The 21,412-nt window shown below is 42.4% G+C and overlaps 1 long non-coding RNA gene across 1 annotated transcript in view; it reads left to right on the forward strand.

Annotated features, from left to right (window-relative positions):
* Window positions 1–15,243, forward strand: part of LOC128326379 (uncharacterized) — a 79,917-nt gene extending 64,674 nt beyond the window's left edge. The window contains exons 2-3 of the long non-coding RNA XR_008308017.1: window positions 12,922–12,982; window positions 15,099–15,243. This is a non-coding gene — a long non-coding RNA (uncharacterized LOC128326379). The remainder of the gene's footprint in view (window positions 1–12,921; window positions 12,983–15,098) is intronic.
* Window positions 15,244–21,412: the final 6,169 nt, after the last annotated feature.

A 21,412-nucleotide genomic window follows, 5' to 3' on the forward strand; every position in this document is an offset into this window, starting at 1 on the left:
TTCTTGCCCCGACACCAGTCAGGAGCCCTGCAGTCTCCCAGCCCTGGCTGCAAGCAGCCAGAGGTATCAGTCAAAAAACACGGGGCTAAGGGAGCACTAACTCCCTTAATCTCATTTAAGCGGGTGGTTGGCTTGGCAGGTTTACCACTGAGGCACCGCTGGGATCAGGTGAAATCCCACCAGTTCTCACACGTGGGCAAGACCGGGCTTGGCTTTGTTAGCCCAGTTTTGCCTGAGCATGAGGGCTTGGGGGTTTCGGCTCTGCTTTCGGAAGCTCAGGTGGAGGCGGTGGCCAGGGGTGCCTTTGTACAGCTTCGGCTAGTGCGCCAGCTGCGTCCCTTTCTCGAGAAGGCAGATCTGGCCACAGTTACCCATGCTCTGCACGGGTTAAGCTAGTATACATTAATCCTTCCCATCTAAAATAGGTTTTCTTTTAACTATTTTTGTCCCCCAAAACTATTTTGCTCCGTATTTCCACCCAAAAGTTGGTCTACTAAATCATGCCACCTATGCTTCTGATAAGAACTAAGCTGCTTACTTTCCTTTCACTATAATCTTAATTGATAATTACCATCTTCACAAGTTAGCCCACTTCAGCCTCAAACATTCATGTCGTCTTCTTCTTCCTCTTCCTCTTCTTCTTCTTCTATCTGTAGAACTAACAATTTGTACCGAGCCGCCATGTCTGTCAGCTGCTAGGTGAGCTCTCAAGCGATGGGGATCGGCCTGATTGGGGTCCCAAGCTGCCCTGTGGTCTTCATCATTTGGTTCTCTTGTTCCTGAATTCAGTTATATCTTTAAAAGTGGCCAGATTCCCCTAACCACTTGCTAGTGCATCCATAGTTTAGCACAATGTGAATCCGTAACTGCTGCCATTCCCCTGAACAGCTGCTGAGCTCTCCACTTCTGTGGCTTCCTCTTGCCCTATGGTTAGCTATAAAATTGTTTATATTCATTGCAGGAGTATTTTCTCTATGTGTGCTCAGGGACTATAAAACTCATATATTTCTTTACCACTAATGGGCACAACAAGTACATGTTTTAAATCCTTTGTTTACTGGCAGTACACAAAGTATTTTGCACTTGCATGTACATATGAATAATAATCTCAGGAATCTGGTGAAATCCACAGAGCTACAGAACTACAAGATTGTAGCTTTATAGCAATCAAAGAACAGCAAACTGGATCATCTGTCAATTTAGCCTGAATTTCTTAAGATGGCATTCCCCTATATTTAATGGTTTGGAATAGTGTTTCCTCTAACAGGGATTCCCAGATGTTGTTAACTACAACTCCCAGAATCCCCAAGCAAAAGCCATTGCAGCTGGGAGTTGTAGTCAACAACATCTGGGAATCCCTGTTAGAGGGAACACTGGTTTGGAGCTTTTTATAGATTGGACATTGCAGTTTGTGCTGTCAAAGTCAGTGTGACTAACAGTTCCTTGCCTCAGTTATCATCAAAGGCAGGGGTCTCCAAATGTTGTTAGACTACAGTTCTCATCATCCTCAGCCCTGAAAGCCATTATGGCTGGAGATGATGGAAGATGTGGTCCAACAATATCTGGAGACCCAAAGTTGAGAACCCCATTCAAAGGGGTTGGGATCCAAAGAACTATTTTAAATGAGTCCAGCGATTTGAACATTTACAGTAGGGAGGTTGCTTGTACTTTCTGCAAGCTTATGAGAGCACCCAGCTTTGTGTGTTTGTGTGTGTGTCCCTATCCATTTTTTAATGCCTGGACCAATTTGAACCAAATTTGGTGCAGTTGTCATGACATATAGGGTCACCTCAATGGCGTAGTTTGTGATGATGCAATCCATCCCATTTCAAGTTGGCGGATGCTTGAATGTTTGAGGCTGAAGTAGGCTAACTTGTGAAGATGGTAATTATCAATTAAGATTATAGTGAAAGGAAAGTAAGCAGATTAGTTCTTATCAGATGTCCTTGAATGTGAGAATTCTATATGCCACATCACAAACTGTTTTTTGAAATTCCATTCAGTCCAAAAGTGGTTTGCCATGTGGTATGGAAATAATAAAATCCATTGATAAACACCCCTTGGGCACATGGAACTAGTTGTGGAATTTGGCTTCAGTATTCTGTTTTTGTTTCCTAATAACTCAACTAACTCAGCTAAAGTCCCATTCTCCAACCACTAGGATAGCCACGCCATGTTTTATTCCACTTGTTCAAAAAATATAGTTACTCTGGAAAAGTGCCAAAATCTGAGGCAAAAGCCAGTTGTACACCATAGGACAGGCATCCCCAAACTGCGGCCCTCCAGATGTTGCTGAACTACAACTTCCAGCATACCCAGCCACACAAAATTGTGTCTAGGAATGCTGGGAGTTGTAGTTCAGCAACATCTGGAGGGCCGCAGTTTGGGGATGCCTGCCATAGGAGCTGTACATAAGAGGTTCCCATAGTGCTGAAAGGGGAAGCGTTTGGTTACTTGTGTGCCTGATCTCAGGTCTCCAGGTCTCCAGAACAGTGGTGGTGGTGGTTCATCTTCGTCTCATCTAATTCAGATGTGCTGGGCTTTTTCCAGTGGGTTGTAAGCAATAAAAACAGTTGAGTTATTAGGAAAAATTTAGGGTGCGCAGAGCTACTGAGTGTAAACTCTTACTCCCTTACAGCAATGTGGGTAAATCAGAATGCACACAGAATGAACTTCATTTCCATGAAGTTCTTTGTATAATAGTCTCAGCTCTGTGTGTTAAACATAGAAAGATGAACTTGAGAAGGACATGAAGTTTATTTTTATTTCCACCACAAGTATGCGCATTCTAAATCCAACAAAATTCAAGCTGTTTATTATTTAGGGCACATTGCTTGTTTAATCAGATTGCTGAACAGTATTCGCAAAGCACTGGTTTCCATGTACCCTGGAAGCCAAGAATTTATTTATTTGAAACCACTAGTCTTTGGAGAGTAGCCACAGCTATCTAAAAATGCAAATAGCCATCTTTATCATTCAGAAGGACCTCAATTTGTACAACCCATTTAAGAACATCTTGGAATATAATGCATGCAGAATAGATGCCTTTTGTCTCATAAAAAGCCCATCTATAGCTTCAGGGGGCAAAAATTAAATTTCATTTGAACCTGTAGACTACATATGGTTTAAATTAGTTTCATTTTCATTTTGTGAGTTTTATGAGTATTTTAAAAAATAATTTTCCTGTTTTCTGAGCAAATTGCACAAAACATCTGCCTTGTATTTAATCTATGAACCTCATAAAGGCAAGAGGCAGACATTTTATGAGTGATATTATAAAAATTAGATAATTATCTTGTTTATTTTAGCAGTTTCTACTTGGTGTTTTAACAGTAGTCTCCCATTAAGATTTCACTTTCAGAGTTTCTGTGGAAATGAGTACAGTCCAATCCTGTGAACTGCTGGAACAAAGAATAAGGGTTCAGGATGGAGTGCAATACCTTAGGGCTAAACTAGACCTGAATGTGGCAGAACTGCTTGTTTAAATCTAGGTCTGGCCAAATCACATACAAAGTGGGGAGAGGAGTATCTGTTTTGTAGAGTGCTTTACTTCAGTGACTTAGCATGTTGCTCTAATGCAGTCCTGGGTGACAGGATTAAACTCTGTGGAACTCCATAAGCCAATGGCTGAGTACTAGTTACCCAGCACCACTTTCTGGAACCTCTCCTCAAGGTAGGACCACTACCAATCCATGACCAGTCCTTAGATCCCCATCCCAGAGAAGAGTTCCAGAAGAATCTCATGGATTATGACTGAACACTGCTGAGAGGTCCAGTAGAACTAGCAGGGATACACTCCAGTTCCCAGTATCGTTGTCATCCAGGCTGATAACAGCAATTTCAATACCAAATTCAGGTCAGAAGCTAGATTGAAGTGGGTCTAGAAAGGATGTCTCATTCAGGATCCCCTGCATCTGGAATACCACCACCTGCAATATCACCTTGCCCACAAATGGCAAGAGAATGGAGAGAGACTGTTGGAGACTAGAGAACTGGCTGGTAGTTCTCCAGGTTGGAATCATCGAGGGTGTGTTTCTTCAAAACCTTCCCTAGATCACCCACCACTTCATTTGAGGCACAGTATTAGCCTTCCTTCAATGAAGCATTAATAATTATCTCCAGTCATCCAGTTCCCACTCCATGATTAAGGTCAAGAGCGCATGATGTTCATCTCCTGCAGGTGCCCTCCTGCCATAACCAGTGAAGCAGCTCTTGGGAATTGATTTGACCCTTGCAGGCTTTGCAAGGAGTGCCAGTCGTCAAAGTCTTTACAAAGCTTCCCAGAAACATGATGAGAGAAGAGGAGGCTGCTGGTAACGTTCACTCCTTCCTGTTCCCCATGCATTTTCCAAGCATGCAAGGGTGGGCTTTGAAAGGGGCCTGCCCCCCACTAGAGGTATGGGGTAAAGCAATATATTTTTTTTGCTTCTTTCCTGATTCATCACAGTACTGTGGGCCACCCTGATGTCAGCGTCACATCACAGAGGGCCTTAGTTCACATCCCTGGATTGCACTGGTGTGACTGATTGCACCAGCTGCAATGTGAACTGTTGCAAGGGATATGAACTTGCATCAGTTCACTTCCCTGTTGTCTTGTCCATAACAACAGGACAAGATGGTGCCTGAGGCACGTCATCATCTACTGCAAGAATCCTGAAGTCTAAGTCAGAAGAAATGCAAGCAACTTTGTCCACAAAGTGACATGCAGACGGATCACAGCAAGCTGCTGAGGGCACCTGCCCAGTTTCCCAGGCTGCTGAATGGAGCAACGACTTAGACATTCAATGAAGCTCTGCAGCACACTGTGCTAGTGCAATGGTGGCGGAGAAAATGATTTCAAACATCATTTTCAGTTTTTGCTTTTGCTGAGTTTTATGTAACATAGAATTGACACTGAGCTCTAAATTATCAAGTCATTCTGCAGAACTTGTTATATCTGCTGCTACATGATCCACTTTTCAGGGGATCAACAATACGAGTAGAGAAGGCTTTCATTGTTGAAAGGGACTGAAGTGTGGCGTTTTAAAGGGTAAAAGATTTTTATCAGTTGGTTACATTAAACCAGAAAATAGCCCAAGAGCAATAATTCTGTTTTATCTATGAAGATTTCCAATGCTAATCTTCAAAAGCCAGTTTTCATAATCGAGTTCTTGCTAAGCTTCATAATCTAGAGAGAAAAGCCACATTTTCCATACCTTAGAAGGGATACCACCAAATAAATTATCTTAGATGTATTTCATGATATAAGCCATTTTATACGAAATACTGAAATGTTTTATCTCTGTTAAATGCCTCCTCTGCTTTAGTTAATATACAGCCCTACTTTCTCCTATGTAGCGTGAGTGCTGATATATGAAGCTGATGATATGAGTAGTTAAATGATATTTCCACTATTTGTCTAACTTAAGTGAATGAAAAGAATATTGTGAAAATCCTAGAAGTGTGAAACTCTTAGGGCAACAGCTTCTACATTTGCCGAGTTTCGTTGTGAACCAAGTCATTTTTCAGGCAAGTCATAAAGCAGCTGAAAAACAAGCATTGCACTGTTGGATGTTTTTCTTTTTCTTTTTCTCTTTCAAATGAGGTTATTTCCATGTGACTTCTATTCATCTGACATCATTTCTGACATACCTTTCATTAGTGTGGTATCTGATTAAAGCTCTCAGCCATGTTGGAGCCAGACATAAGTAGTCCAAGTAAGGTGGTGAAGAAAAATTAAATGGGTCAGTATTACTCAGTGGTGAGAATGTGCCTTGACTTTAGTTTGAAGTTGGATTGAAATGGTGGCATTCCGGATGGGAAGCCTTTGAGAATATTTGGATCTCCAATAATCATTTGAATTGTAGTGTGTTGAATCCTACCCAGTTATCTTTTGCAGTTTGTTGGTTTGTTTGTTTGGACACGTGTCCCAAGGGGGATCCTGTAGAGAGTGCGGGGGAGGTGTCAGAAAGGAAAAAGAAGGGAAAGGAGAAGGAGAAAATTGAGTTGTTGCTGAATAAACCTTTAGTTAAAGCCACGCAAGATATCCTTGTGTGTATGAGGGAAGCAGCTATAAAACATAGTGCAAAACCAGAAGCAAGGGGAGGAAATGCCACAAAAAGAGAGGGACCTATCAGCATGGATATATAAAACACTCATTTAAACTGTAGCAGTTTCATTGGTGCTCTTCATCCCTCATCTCTTGAAATGAGCAGGAATCAGCAGGGGAAGTGTCATCGTTCTCATATGGTTTGCAATTCAGTGCATTAGATGCCCTTCAGAAACTCCCATCTGGAGATTTCCTAGACCGGGGGCTTTACTGTAGGAGGAAGTGGTGTAAGTTAGGCTGAGAGTATATACAGCATGTATAAGCATGTACAAGCATAAATCAGAGTAAATTGGGGCCATTCACATTGCTGCTCTTTATTACAGTTGAGTACATTTCATTACAGTTTTTCAAATGTTCCTTTGTTCACATAACTCCCCCCGATCCATCCTACCGATTTCTGGCCAATAGGTTTGTAGCAAAGACCCGCCTCCTGCTTCTGACTGGCACATTCTTCTGTGCCCAGGTAGTGAAGATAAGCGGGGGAATACATGTGTGAGTGCATGCGTAGTGCCTGTGAATCCCCCCCAAATGTAATTTTCTGTCTTAATTTCCCCCCCTGCACACTAACTGCACACTAGATCAATGGGAAGCTCCAGCTACTGTAATGGAGCAGTAAATCCAAACCACATTTTGCAGTCTTGCTGGGAATGGGGCCAGGAGTGGAAAGTTTCCCTCTGGAATGGAAGCAATATCCATTTTTGCCGTCACCTGGAGATTTTTTTTAAAAAAATTAAAATCCCAAAGGTGTTCTTGTGCAAGAACACTAGTACACCAGAACTTCTGGTGAACTGGAAGATCTAGAGGAACTGGAAGATCTACCACATCACTGCCCCCTCCCTCCTCCTCAGACACCATGGAACTGTTATGATTTCTTTCTCTGTTTATACAAGGAAATATTACTGGGCTGATCTGATGAACTAGTGTTCTTGCACAAGAACACTGTGGAGGTATATTAAAAAACAAAAGGATAAACAAGTGGAAGGGAGCATGGGCTTCCTGACCCCCGCAAGACCTCTCCAAACTCTGCTTTTCCTGTGTACCGAGCATATACTCTCCAGCATCCCCTCTATCCCCCCACCTGCTATGGATTTTGCAGCAACTGAACCTTCCTATTGTTCTAGTGCGCTGCTGTTAGAGTGCTAGAACACTGGGGACATTTTTTTTTAAAAAAATCAGTATTAGATGGAGACGGTCTGGATCAGAAGTAGACAGCAGGGTGCAGGAAGCAAGTCTGCCTAGGGGTGGAATTGAGAGGGGTAGCAGGTGGAGCCGATACTCTCCAAAGTCACTTCCAAACAGGTAGCCACACCTCCATCTCATGCTTTATCTCGGAGTCTCTCCATATGGCTCCACAAAAATGCTGTAGTATGGCACACAACCATTTTGAACACTCTCCCAATGTGCAACTTTTAAAAGATGTGCATATGATGCATTAAGGGCCAGTTGTCATTTTTAAAAGGCTGAATCATGCCACTGGCTGTATGAACAGCACCTTGCTGTTACCATATTGAAGTCACTCTAAATCCCCACTTCTTCTGAACTCCTCCCTACCCTAATCAGAGTAAAGCAGGACAAAATTGCTGTTTGGAAAAACCTCTTGGAAGTAGCTTTACTGTGAGAACAACATATAGGTCTCCCCACACCCCATCTCTTTCTATCTCTCTATCTCTACCTATCTCTCTCTCTGATTTCTTGTGGCTCTTTCTTTTCCGACTGTGTCATCCACAAAATAAATGGAAATAAATCACTTTTGAAGAGACATGTATTGATGACTTCTGTGAATACTTATTCAAACACTTAGAAATCTCTAGCTGAGACAGTCTGAAAAGTCCAAAGAAAAAGCAATTCTTGTAGTATTTTGCCATTTGAGCTTGGATATGGTGGTGGAAAGGCCAACATGGAAAAGTGCATTGCTGTAGGAAAGAAAATACAGCGTTGGTTTGCCAAAGATTACTATAATCTCTGGTTTTGCCATCTCAGCATGGCAGAATATTGAGCAATTCTAGCCTGTCCTCTAGACCAGCTAGTACTATAGGTGGAAATCTCATAACAATCTGCCAACAGGGAGAGCATTATGTTAATTTACCACATGACCAAGATGGTATATATGGCCAGTTCTCCACATGGCTGGAGCTGGTAAACAGTGGTTTTTAAAATAAATTATAGTATGCTAAATGGTCGTGTGGCCTGTCCAGGGTCACCTTATGCAGAAATGGCAGCCTGTGCAAGTTCTTATGACCAATTTGGCCAATAAAGTGAGCCTGAAGTCTTGATCAAGGACAGGGACATATAGTAGTCCCAGATTTTAATAAACCTCTGCCTCACCACACACACATACATACATACAACCAATCTCTTGTACTCTTGAGTTGCCATACAGACAGAGGATTAAATACATTGGCCGAAATCTTGACTAATGCTGAGTCCATGAAAGCAAAGAAAACACATGTGCAGTGCTTAGGACCTACTTCTGGGTTGCACGGAGTGCTTCTGAAGGAAGAGGGGATCAGCAAAAATCACATACACACACACACACACACACACACACGAAAACTCACGTTTCAGAAACGTAGGTGATAGTGCTGCTAACTGAGCAAAGAAGTACCTTTTATAACTGGTGATTCTTTTTATTGAGCAGGGGGAAAGCAACTAGCCCATATCCAACCCCTATCCATCCCCAACATTCATCCAGTGACTGTTGTTGGTGTCTTTCTTAGGATTGTGAGCCCTTTAAGGACAGGGAGCCATCTTTATTCGTCGTAGTAGTAGTGCGCACAGTGCTTTATTTACTTGCACTGGTGTCATGTCAGAGTGCCCGCTACTGTGTTTAATTTTTTTTTAAAAAATTCTGTTTTCTAAACTGTGTTGGCCTCCCACTACCTTGGTCTAACCTCCCAGACCCCTAGACCGGCATTGATTCCCCTCATCCTGTTCAACATTCAAAGAGATGTAGGCATCTCAAAGGGTCTCTACGCTTATAACCATTTATAATGAGGGCTGCACAACTTTGGCCCTCTGGCTGTTTTTGGATCATAACTCCCATAATCCCCTGCCACAGTGGCCAATAGTCAGGGGTTATGGGAGTTGTAGTCCAGCATCTGCAGGAAGGCCAAAGTTGTGCAGCCTTGAGTTAGCATAACCATGACCCATTTCCATACCATGTGCATTTAAACTTGACCTGCCTTTCTCTGAAGCAGTTGCTTCAGGTTGCAAATCCTAGAGGATATGCCATTTACTGCTGCAAATAACCATGTTAAAAATAAACACATTGCAATCCAGAGTAGCAAAAGGGCATGAAGATGACCACTTGGCCTTTTTGCTTAAGGTGCAAAAGTATCTAAGACCAGTGCTGCTGTAAGACATTTGAAAGCTCCTTCAGCTCCTCCTAGTGATTCAGAGAAGTGACCGTCAGAGCATTGTTCTAAATAAGACTCAGCAACACATTGCTTAGATGAAATTGCTCTTCAGAAGTGCAGTGGGCTGGGCATGAGTAGTTCAGCTGATAAGGCACTGACTTCTCACTTACAGGACAAACAGTTCAAGCCTCTTCCAGTTTCATAAGTAAATTTAATTTAGTTATGCCAGCTATGCTCCCATACAATGATAATACAATATACATGCCTCACATAGTTTGTCCTTTTATGGCTGCCCTGTACTACAGTAATAAAAAGGGCTGAGTATCTTGACTTAGTTTCTCAGGTATGCTTGGGAATATAGTGTCATGCATATGTTAGCTTTCTACTAAATCAACTGGGTGTGTGTGGGGGGGTGGGGGTGGATAAGAAACTTAATTGTATCCAAAGCCTTGGACGTCATTTTTTCATGTAGGGCTTTCTAATCAGTGAGATATCACAATCCTTCTAGCATCCGGTAGCAATTAATGATTCACCTACTTCCACATATCCCACTCCTGTCTACCTTCATGATGTTAATACTGCTTTAAAATAGTATTTCAACAGTGCTTAGGGAGCAGTGGTCAAATGAACCATCCCCAATGAGATTAGATGACAGTGTGCTGGGTTGGGAAGAGACATGAAACCCATGCTCCTGCCTCATTCAATGAGTTGGAGTAGTGTCTGAATTGTCTCAGTGATGGCTCTCAGTAGGCCCCAATGGAATACTGTAGATAATATATTTAAAAGGACAGTTTCAAAAAAAATGTTATCTGTAGCCAAATAAGTCATTTACATGTGAAAAACATTGGGGGTCAGTGCTGTATCTCATTAATTTGTTACCCCTTCATTAGAGGTCAGTGCTGTGTCTCAGTAATTTCTCAACAGATCTGCATGAAATTTGGAGGAGGGGTGGCATTTCTCATGTAGCTGCTTTGCTTATTGATCAGTGATTTTAGCAATGCCCAAGGTGATTATTTTCCTAGGGATTATTTTAAACCCATTTAAAGGGTCTAAAAGATGAACATTGTCTGCAACTTTTGAATCATGTGCACCTGTGTAGTCTTACTGACTGGTAAGGGCCTGGCATAAATGCTTTGATTGTATGATCCATGTGGTGTGAGTAGGGGACTGACAATGACATCTTCCTTGGTGCGGGGGTGGGGAACTCATCAGATGACCTTCTTGAATAATCTAGGGTGTATCTTGCTGAGATGATTTGTATTTATGAGTAGTGCTCTTTATTAATTTGCATTGTTCTTTGGAATGATCAAATTTCTCAGGAATGGCAACCCATGATACTTAAGAGTTTATAAAGCTTTCACATTTGTAATGGAGAAAATTATCTGGTGCAACGCCAAGTCTTCCATTTCCGTGGAAGTATGCCAAGAAGAGTTCAATTCCCTGGAGCAAACACACTTTCTGTGAACTGTTTTGAATATATGCAAGGAATACATCTGAGGAGTTGTTTTAACAATGACTACTAGCTTCAGTTAAACAGGATAAACATCACTCCTGGGCATAAGACAGTCTGGGTCTATCAAAACTAAGTGCTTGCCTCCTCTGTGACCTATTGTAATGAGTTGTTGGGAACAACAACTTGAGCTTTCCATCCATATAGCAAGTTTAGGCAGCCATTTTCTGTGACTGCCCACAAATGTGGAACTCCTTCTTTTTTGGAGACCCATCAAAGCCCAATTCTGAGCAACTTTCAGAAGCAACCTTCAGCACTTATTGGCATGGTTGCTATTACTTCTACAGTTGGAGTCTGGGTACATGTTAAAATGCCTAGTCATATAGCTCAACTTTACCAACATGGAAGCAACCATGAAAGCAGCAGAAACCATTCCACTAAAGGTAAATAAATGAATGTTGAAAATTGGCTGTCTGGAGTAAAGCTGATGGCACAATTTGATATTAGTGCCTATTAGAATTAATTTCACTCTGCTTAATTTCATTATTTATTTAAAAAACTTGTTTTCTGTTCTTTAAAAAATTCAGAGTGGCTTAGAACAGTGACACAAATACAATTAAAAAAAACAAAACAGAAAAGCTCTTTCTCCTTAATGAATGATGACACTAAAACAGCACAGCAAGAGTGGTAATAAAAGGAACAAAATTAGTCAGATTAATAAAGTTGATACTAATACAATACAAACACAGAATAAGAAAACCCAAGAAGCAAACCTCAGCAAAGAAGCAAAATGCCAGATTTCATTCCCCCGCTGCAATGGCTTTTGCTTGGGGGAATTCTGGGAGTTGTAGTCCTCGGCATCTGTGAGTCCTCTGTGAGAGGGAACAACCGGTCGGGAATCCCCGCCCTGAAGCCCTTTCTCTCCTCTTCGCTGCTGGTGACCAAGTCCAAGCTGGGAAGGTTCCCCATTCGAATCTCGCCTTAGCCACAGAGCCACAAGGCTGCCTACCCCCCGCCCATCCCACTATCATGGGAGGAAATGATACTGGGTTGCCTTATAGGGCTGCTCTGAAGGTTACTGAGAACCCCTGCTAACTTGGCAAAGAGGCACCTTTTAACATGGTGATTCTCTTTATTTAGCAGGGGGAGAGTAACTGGCCCTATCCACCCCCAGCACAGCACCCCTTCAGTGACTGTTGCTGGTGTCTATCTTGTGTTTCTTTTTAGATTGTGGGCCCTTTGAGGACAGGGAGCCATCTTATTCATTTATTATTTTTCTGTGTAAACTGCCCTGAGCCATTTTTGGAAGGGCAGTATAGAAATCGAATTCATCATCATCATCATCATCATCATCATCATCATCATCATCATCATTATTCAGTGGAAGGCCCTGATAGCATAACAATCAGCCACCCCAGAAAAATCTTTCTAAAGAGCCAAGTCTTGACAATGAAAGACTTTTGGGGTAGCAAAAGGGGGAGGGGGATGGAGTCAGGTGGGTTCAATAGAAAGGGCTTTCCAAAAAGCAGGTGCTACAGCTGGGGGGGGGGAAACCCTTGTGCCTTTTGACCACTCACCACTCACCAAATTTCATTCAGTGGAGGAGTGAGGAACAAGCCCTCAGTTGTTGATCAAAGAGTACAGGAGGGAACATAGGAGAAGAGGTGCTTCTTAAGGTTCCCGATTTCCAAGTTGTCAAGGGCTTTAAAGGTAAGTACCAGCACCTTAAATGGAGCATGTAAACAGATAGGGAGCCAATGTGGCTCATACTGGTTAGGGCCAACATGCATCAAATGGAAAGGATGGGGCAGTGTAGACATTTAAATGAGTAAAACACACCATGAGACAAGAAGAGAGACAATACTCCATTGTATGAAGAGCAAAGGGTATGTTCTAACAAGAAGCTGTAGGTCTTGGCAAAAAATGTGGATAGGAAAAAGTGCAAGGAGCCTTGCACCAGAGCAGTACAACATCCAGGATATAAATGAAACATATCCTGAAACAAGTGTCTTGTGTCTCTCTTGCAGGAAGACCAATTGATTTGATCTAACAAGAAGCTGTAGTTCTTGGGCAGTGAGCGTGGATAAGGTAAAAGTGCAGTTCAACACCTGGAGTATTACATCAACTGAACACTTTTGGAGGGTGCAGCTTTGCTATGCTGCCTTTACACTGCCTTGCAGATGAATCTGTTATGGAAAGAGAGGGGCTGTGATGCAGCATTGCCAATACTCAGCACAATCCCATCCCTATAAACAAAACCAGGAACCCAATGGTTCTGATGCAACGTTTTGTCCCCACCCCATCCCACCGCTGCAAATGAGAGTGCTAATTGCCAGGGCCATAGCCTAAATTGGCTATGGGAGAGAACCTTCTTCTCCATGAGCCCCACTGTACATTAAGAGCATTGAGAGACGTCCGTTTCTATATACTGCCAGCTCATCTGGTGGTGACTTGGAAGCAGGCCTTCTCTATAGTCTCTCCTGGGCTGTGGAATGCACTCCCTATAGACATTTGTGATTTAACATCTTTACCAGCCTTCAAAAGAGCCCTTAAGACACATTGTTTTAGCCAAACTGTTAGTAATCTCTGAAGGTTTTAGTTTTTTTTAATTGTTGTTTTAACAGTTAGTTTTATTTTGGTTTTATTGTGTTTATTTTTGTGAACTGCCTAGAGCCTTTGGAGTCAGGCGGTATGTAAATTAAATAATTTAATCACCACCACAACTTTAACAAGAAATAGGGTATTGATTAGTGTGTACCAGGTTCAAGCACAACAGTCACAATCCTCTGTAGCTCTCCTTAGTATTGCATGAAACATCTATGCCATTTCACACCTCTTCCCTAAAACGGTGTTTACAAAACTATAGTCATGAGGCTGCACTTTCACCTTCTAAGGATTTCAGATTTCACCTTCTAATTCCCTCAGTTATTATGCAGCTTGCACCTGCAAGCTAAAACCATGTGCATTAGACTTCAGTGCACACGTCTCAATTTAGTGACTCGTTTTAATGTTGTCTGGGCTACAGGTAAAGAATATTTACCTATTAAGATCCAAAGGAATCTCAACTAGTATCAGCAAAGGCTGTAATCCTAAGCATACTTCAACATACAATGGGAAGGAAGTCCTGTTGAACTTGAATAAGGATATCCTTCTTCAAGTAAACAGGAAGACTGGGCTGTAGTGGTATGGACTATTTCAATCCAATCAAAATATGAAGCTGAGCTGAAATAAAGGTATTCATGGTTGGAAAACTTGGAAAACTCTGAGGCCTTTCTCACGACCAGCCTAACCCTGCCTGGGCTGCCCCAAGGGATCCTTGTGGATCTCTCTGCTCCCTTCCCACCTAACCCCCTTAACAAACCCGGCTTTTAGCCAAGGTTAAGGGTGCTCTTGCACTCTTAACCCAGCTACCAGGAATGGTGTGTTTCCTTGGGCTGTCTGCAGCCCGAGGAATCACAGAGATGGTGCATAGAGCCACGCATTGCATTGAGGGATGTAGACGGTACGTGCCGCGCATTGCATTGAGGGATGCCTGGAGGCCGGAGCAACAAGTTCTGGCCCCAGATCCATCCACCCTGCTCCATGCTTCATGGAGCTGCATGGAGCAGGGCTGTCCATGTGGGCACGCGGGGGAGGCAAACCGGAGCCAACCTGCTTGGTCGTTGAGGCGAGTGGGGAGATAAGTAAAAAAGCAGCCTTCCCCCCACGCTCTCCCTGCCTGCCCAGGGGGATCATGAGAATTGCCCCTCTGTGTGCTCTATTTGAAGGATAGCAAAAAGGAAGGATTTGTAGGAAGGATTTGTACAAAATGTGGCAGTGAAAGAATTCCTACACAAACCATTTACACAATCACTAAACTTCAGTAAAAGATGGAGAGGGAAGGGAACCCTCTCGACCCTCACTACCCTTACTTGAGCAAAGGCTCATCATTCAGATTTCCACTAACACAATATGATTTTGTAGCCTTGTGTCAATAAAAATAAATGCTATTTAATTCTAAGCAAATCTCCTTCTGGATTGTTTGGAGACGGTAAGAGAATTAGCACCAATGCTGCTGACTAGCTTTCTACAAAGGCTTGTTGGTTATATATTTTGTACAGCAGTACATTATTGCTCAAAGTGCAAATACCTGGCAGGACTAAAAAGGGCGATTGGTATTTTTAACGAAGTTTATTTGAACAAAATCTTTTATGTGCACTGGTAGTGCCAAGAGTCTGTCATAAGAGGAAGACTTGAATCATCTTGGTCTAAACACCAGCATATCAAACCTATTTTATCACTGTTTGACAAAGACTAACCTCCACGTCTGCTGAAAAGGAAGATGAAACTCATCTGTCTGCTCTTCTCGATCCAAGGTTTGCCTTTATTCAACCTTATTAAACCTTCATCTTACTTTGTCTTCTTGAAGGCATTTGGCTGCCTTTGCCAATTCTACATTGCTTTACACTTGCATTTCTTCCGGAAATTCATAATAGGAACGCTCATAATGCTGAAAGTTCTAATAACTCCTGTGTTCAAGACTATTAATTTTATTTAATTGCCGGCAGATCTGACTAGGAGAATTTGCTTATTGAGGCTGTGCAGTGTACTCCCTCTTTACCCCTAAGCTTATTTTAAAAAGTTTTAATCTTCAGCTTTACTCCTACACACACACATCTGTTAAAAATGCAGTTGTAGCTCTCCTGCTAGGAAACCTTGAGGTCTTTTCCTTCACACAAGGGGTCCTAACTTTCCTCATACATGCATAGGCAAACATAATGTGAACATAATGTGTGAAACAAGCAATGACTGTTGCAGTGTCCCCCTCCATTTATTTATTTATTTATTTATCGAATTTGTACACGGCCACAAACTTTCACCTCTGGGCAGTTAACAATAACATAGCCATCACAATCACAAAAGTTGCTGCCAGTTATATCCATAATTAACTAATAGAAACATTGGTTTTCCCCCTCCCCGCCTTCAAATGTGTGCCCAGGGTGACTGGGAGTCAGATCTTTATGTGGAGAAAAACTGTATTACACTAGTCAGTCCCCACCAGGAATTTCAAGCTTCTCTCGTGGAGACTCTCTCTCTCTCTCTCTCTCTCTCTCTCTCTCTCTCTCCATCTAGTGCCTCTCACCAGTAGATTTCTAGCTATCTTACCAGACAATCAGTCAGGCCAATAATCTTTAATGGCAGAGATTTGTGTTCCTAGTACCTGTGCAAAACTAGCATAAACTAGCATAGCATAGAACAAGCCAGCTTCTCTTACTAGGTGGTATGGGTTTGCACTACTTCTATCTGTATCAATGGATAACATGAGAATTCCTGGACCACATGGGAGGAGCTTAACTTGAAGCTTTTCTTCATGCCAGTGTCAGTGCTCTGGAAACCAGGTAACACTGGCATAGGAAGCGGCAGCATAGACTCCCATGGGAAGAAGGACAGCAGCAGCTGCACCCATACTATTATAAAATGTGGGCCTTTTTTTTTTTTAATGAAACCAACTACAGAAGAGGAGGAGGTCCCCAAAACACCAAAGGTAAACAACAAACTAGAACCTCAATTAAAAACCATGATAAAAACAAATATATGAGAACTGATCTACATTAATTGTAAGATCTTGTGAAGTATTCACCCAGAATAACAACAGGCAAATACAAACACTTAAAAAAAATTTTTTTTCATTAAGCAAGAAACACCCGTAGGCCGCCTTCACACATAATGCCAAACCGCGGGTTGATGAATCTTAAGTTAATCCCTGAACCCTGAGATCATCCCGCAGATGATCTTCCAACCCAGGTCAGGCAACTTCCAGTTTCAGGGTAGAGAGGCCCCTTCCTCTTCCTGGTCTGCTGAAGCCATGCCCTAGCAAACTCCATAACGCTTGTGTCTCCAGACTGCAGGCAAGGCACCAGCATGTCAGCAGGGTGGCCACCAAAAGCCACGATCTTCAAGGGGGCGTGCCCAGTGTGATCGTACTTTTTTGGCATGCCCCGCCCGCCTTCAGCAGGGAAAGGATATTTAAATCCTTTTAAATGGCATTTAAACCCTTTTCCTCACACCACTTGCCCTGCTGCCCTCACAAGAGCCCCATAGCCAAATAGTCACAATTACTGGTAATGGGGGGAATTGAGGAGGGCACTATTATTCTGTTACTCCAGGAAGGGATCATGTTGACTTCCCAAGAGAGAATATGTATTTGAGGGCAGGCAAAGGATCCTGGGGGTATGGTCCACTGTGACAAAGGATACTCTTGTGATGGCAGACATGGTCAAAGCAGTCCAGGAACCCCCAACACACTCCTGCCCCCATGTCGGCTTGCTGGCCAGGGATTAGCCCTCTCATGAGTGGCCCGGTTCACTGGGGAGGACCAGAGGCTTCATGAGCTTCGGGTCTCCATCGGACTGCACCCTCAGCATGTTCAAAATGTTGATTTCCCTATTGCCTTTTTGGGGATTGTATTAATGTGACAGAGAGATGTGTATTATAAATCTGGATGTGACACTGTGTGAAAGTAAATGCTTTGAGACAGCTCAGCTGCTTTGTTGCTCAGATTCAGAAATGATTTGCATGATGGTAGTTCTCAGAACTTAGAACTGATAAGATCATTGTGGGTGAATTATCTGAGATTACACATGACTCACAAACTATTTTAACATATTTCATTTGATATACAGGCAAGTATAAACTCTCGCATGTTAGTTAAAATTTCAAGACAATACTGTCAGATTATCATCTTTTTGAGGTTTTAAAATGTAATCACATTTCACCATTGAAGATGGTATAATTCTATGAGTAAGGAGGAAACCATGAAACACATCATCTGCTATTGCACCACACTTACAAGCCCTATACCATGATAAGGAAGGAAGAAGGAATTGCTTCTGACAGTCTTAACATTCAGAATTGCAAATGCAATTAGCATTTAAGAAAAGTGATTAGTAACATTGTCCACAAATGTGTAATCAAAAGAGTAACAGGAATTCAATTCTGCTGATGATTCAGACCTTTTGGGAGGTTGAAAGACATCCAAAAGAAGACCCACTGGATCCAGGCGGACAAGGTGGTTCCATATGGCTGACATCTGATGGATCCATACAGCTGATATACTGTTTAGTGCTAGGCGGGCAGTAGTGCATCAGCCATGCTGTTGCATGAGACGGAAACACACCACCACCAAAGTTTCACAACTCCCAAAATTGTGCGGACGCTGTTGTACAACTGTATGGCCATTATTTCCAGTGGCTGTATGGTTGCAAAGCTTCATTGACGTAATTTTTGGGAGTTGCATAAGAGCACTCTTCAGCAACTGCATCAGTGTTGTATTTCTGACCCACACAGCAGCAGTAGCAGTGTTGTATTTCTGACCCACACTGCAGCATGGGCAGTGTGCTCCCCACCCCCGCCAAGACTACATGGTATGTCAGCCAATATTGATTGATTGATTGGTTGATTGATTGCCTTTCAATCCAGTCTCTCTATATGCTTGCTGTGTGGATAAATGAGATACTAAGAGTTGATAAAGGACTTTGTACACTGGAAGGTGTTGTGAAAGTGAAGTGGTGTGTACTTTTGTCACTACCTTTTTAAATATAAGACCAACTTTTTTATTACATTTGTCATCTGTAGGTCTAAGAATGTTTATCCTGTCCCCAGATAATTAGGAGTAGCTACCCTTTAGGGCAGGATTAACAGCTAATTAGTGGTTTTATTACCACTGAGAAAGCAATCTCAGATGGTCTGAAAACAGAGCAAAATGAAGTACAAGGCAAAAGGATTGCTGGGAGGATGTGTTCAGTGTCTGTTCCAGATTTTAAAGGAAGCTTTTGTCATCTTTGCTCTCGCTTGCCCAGCAAATTCATAATTATGAATCAAAAGTATTTTGCCAAGATTTTATACCCTGAGCTCAGTACACACTGCTCTAAAAGAAAGTAAGGTACCCACATTCTGTTCCAGAAAAGTCAAATACCCTTTCTTCAATCAATATATAAAATTTAAGCAAATCTGCATAAGTTAATTTGTTTCTGGTCATCATGGAGTGAAGCAAATAGCTATGGAGGTTACTGGGGAGTAGCATACTGATTTTAGCACAGTTCCTGTTAGGCCCAGCTCCCATGCCAAACTCTATGTTTGTGCAGTGCTATCATAAGATCCATTAAGTCCGATTTACATTAGGCATTCTATCACTCTATTTATCTCCAGTAAGAAGATAAGTAGGTTACTTCTCAGATACTGCAAATGATGTCATCTTAACTTGCGGATTGCTTTACTCCACCAGGGAATATTAAGTATTTTGTACATGCGGATGAGACAAGAATGAGTATCTCAGTGACATACTGAAATGTAACTTCATTCTTTCACCCGACAGTTCAGACGGTGAATAAATGCATATTTGGATGGTGGATCATATCCCAGACAAGAGGCTCTTAGTTCAAGATAAGTGTTTTGCCAATTTCACAACACTGAAACAACACTTTGCCCTCAATCCATTGCACAAGCATGCTTACGACAGTGATTACATTCATTTGTCAACTTAGCTTCAGTTGCACTGATTTTGTGGAGAATGTGACGAGAATAAACACACCCACTTTTCCCCATTTCAGACACCTGGTAAGCATGGTGGCAGCTCCTTTGACAAGGCTTCATGTGCACAGTCTTGGCTGCTAGATTGGACTAGTGAATTGGGTGTACAGTGATCAAGTACATGTTTAGTTCCCCATACAGACAAGTATAGTATGAAACAAAAGAAGCTGCCATCTACTGAGTCAGACCATAGGTCCATCTAGCTCAGTATTGTCTACACAGTCTGGCAGCGGCATCTCCAGGGTTGCAGGCAAGAATCTCTCCCAACATGTAAAATGCTCTCAATATAAATCATTACCCATAACTACAGTCTTTGACGAAAGCCTAATTGAATAATGCATATCCCTTAATAACTTTGGAACTAAGTCTATAAACATCAGCGCCAGTACCATTTACTTGTCAATCTACTGCTGGTGTACGCATTTAACCAGTTGGAGTAGAGTTTTAGAGTTTCTGCATTCTAATCATTAGAGTTGGCTTAGAGTTAAACTGATTAAGTTCTGCACTCCCCAGATAGCAAGAGACGCTTGGGAGCTCCAGCTGGGGGCAACTCTAATGTTCTGCCAGCAGGCCTTCCGGGCACAAATGGGAGGATGAGAGAAACAGATTGACCAATCTAAATGGACACCCCAGGGACACGGGGAGGGGTCTAACCCAACAGAATAGATTCAAGGTGCTAGCAACCATGGCAGAGGTTCCAGATGCCAATGATGAATTAATCCCTCCTTCAGACTTGGCAGCTGTCCAACAGGTAGATGACTTGATCAAAGAACAGAGACAACTCAGAAAGCCCACAAAAAACAAATGGATATCCCTGAAGCACTCAAGGGCTCCAAACAAAATTGGACTAAATACACCTAAAACTGTAGCCGACCTGGAGGAAGAGTTGAGGGTGGAACAAGACAAAAAAAGCAGAAATATGGAACCTAAGGAAAGAATACAAGAGTATTCTAAAACATCATGAAGAGGAAAAGTTAGCCCTCTGCCAAGCCATACAAACAAAAGACCCATCTATCAAAACTTCAGGGGAGAAAGACCCCAATGTGGAAAAACTGGACCGAGTCCTAGCCCAGATTATGGAAGATACTGCAGAACTTAAGTCGACAAACTCGAGTTACAGCTATCAGCTTACAAAGATAAGAAATATACATGAGGAAATGGAACAAATTAAAAGCATCCTAGTGGGCTCCCGACAGGGACACAAAGTAACTACCTTGGCCGAAAATGGTGTTATTGATGATAGTACCATGACGGAAGAGAATATGTTAGTGGAAGAAGGGACAGATCCTAAAAAGAGCTGGGATGAAAGTGTAGAAAAAGAACATCCCTTAGAGGCCTCCCAGGAACCTAGGAGCAAAAGTGGGTCTAGTCTCATCCCAAACCACCCTGCCTTGCCTCCCATCCCTGAACTCGAATTCCCCTCCCCTTTACTGACTTTTCCCGGGGCCCATCTGCCTCAGAGTAGGTCTACACTTTCACATGAAGTAAACATGGAAGGGGTAGGAGGTAATGCTGTTATCATGGAAGACGTGGAGGTGACGGTTGAATAACCCGATAAACCCCTTTGAACTCTACTTGACACGATCTGAGATCTGAGGTACAAACGCCTACCATTTTATTGCCTCGCTTCTACGTAAACAGCGACTCTTTCAATGGGTCCTTGCCTTACACAAACACTCTTCTATCATGGGTTGTACGACCAATTCCTATAATATACTCACGTGGAAAGTTAATGGATTAAGGTCACCAAATCGTAGGCAAGAGATCCTACACTTTTTAACAAAGTGGAACTATCACATCTATGTCCTTCAAGAGATCCATTTCGAGAATGAGAGCCACCACTTTTCAGCACAACTGCAATGGACAGTGGGTCCATCCTTCTGGTCCTGCGATGGGAGCGGCAATGCGGCAGTAGCGATATTGATTAAAGACAGATCTGATCTCAAAATC

This window comes from Hemicordylus capensis, chromosome 5 (genome assembly GCF_027244095.1).
Source record: "Hemicordylus capensis ecotype Gifberg chromosome 5, rHemCap1.1.pri, whole genome shotgun sequence".
NCBI lineage: Eukaryota > Metazoa > Chordata > Lepidosauria > Squamata > Cordylidae > Hemicordylus > Hemicordylus capensis.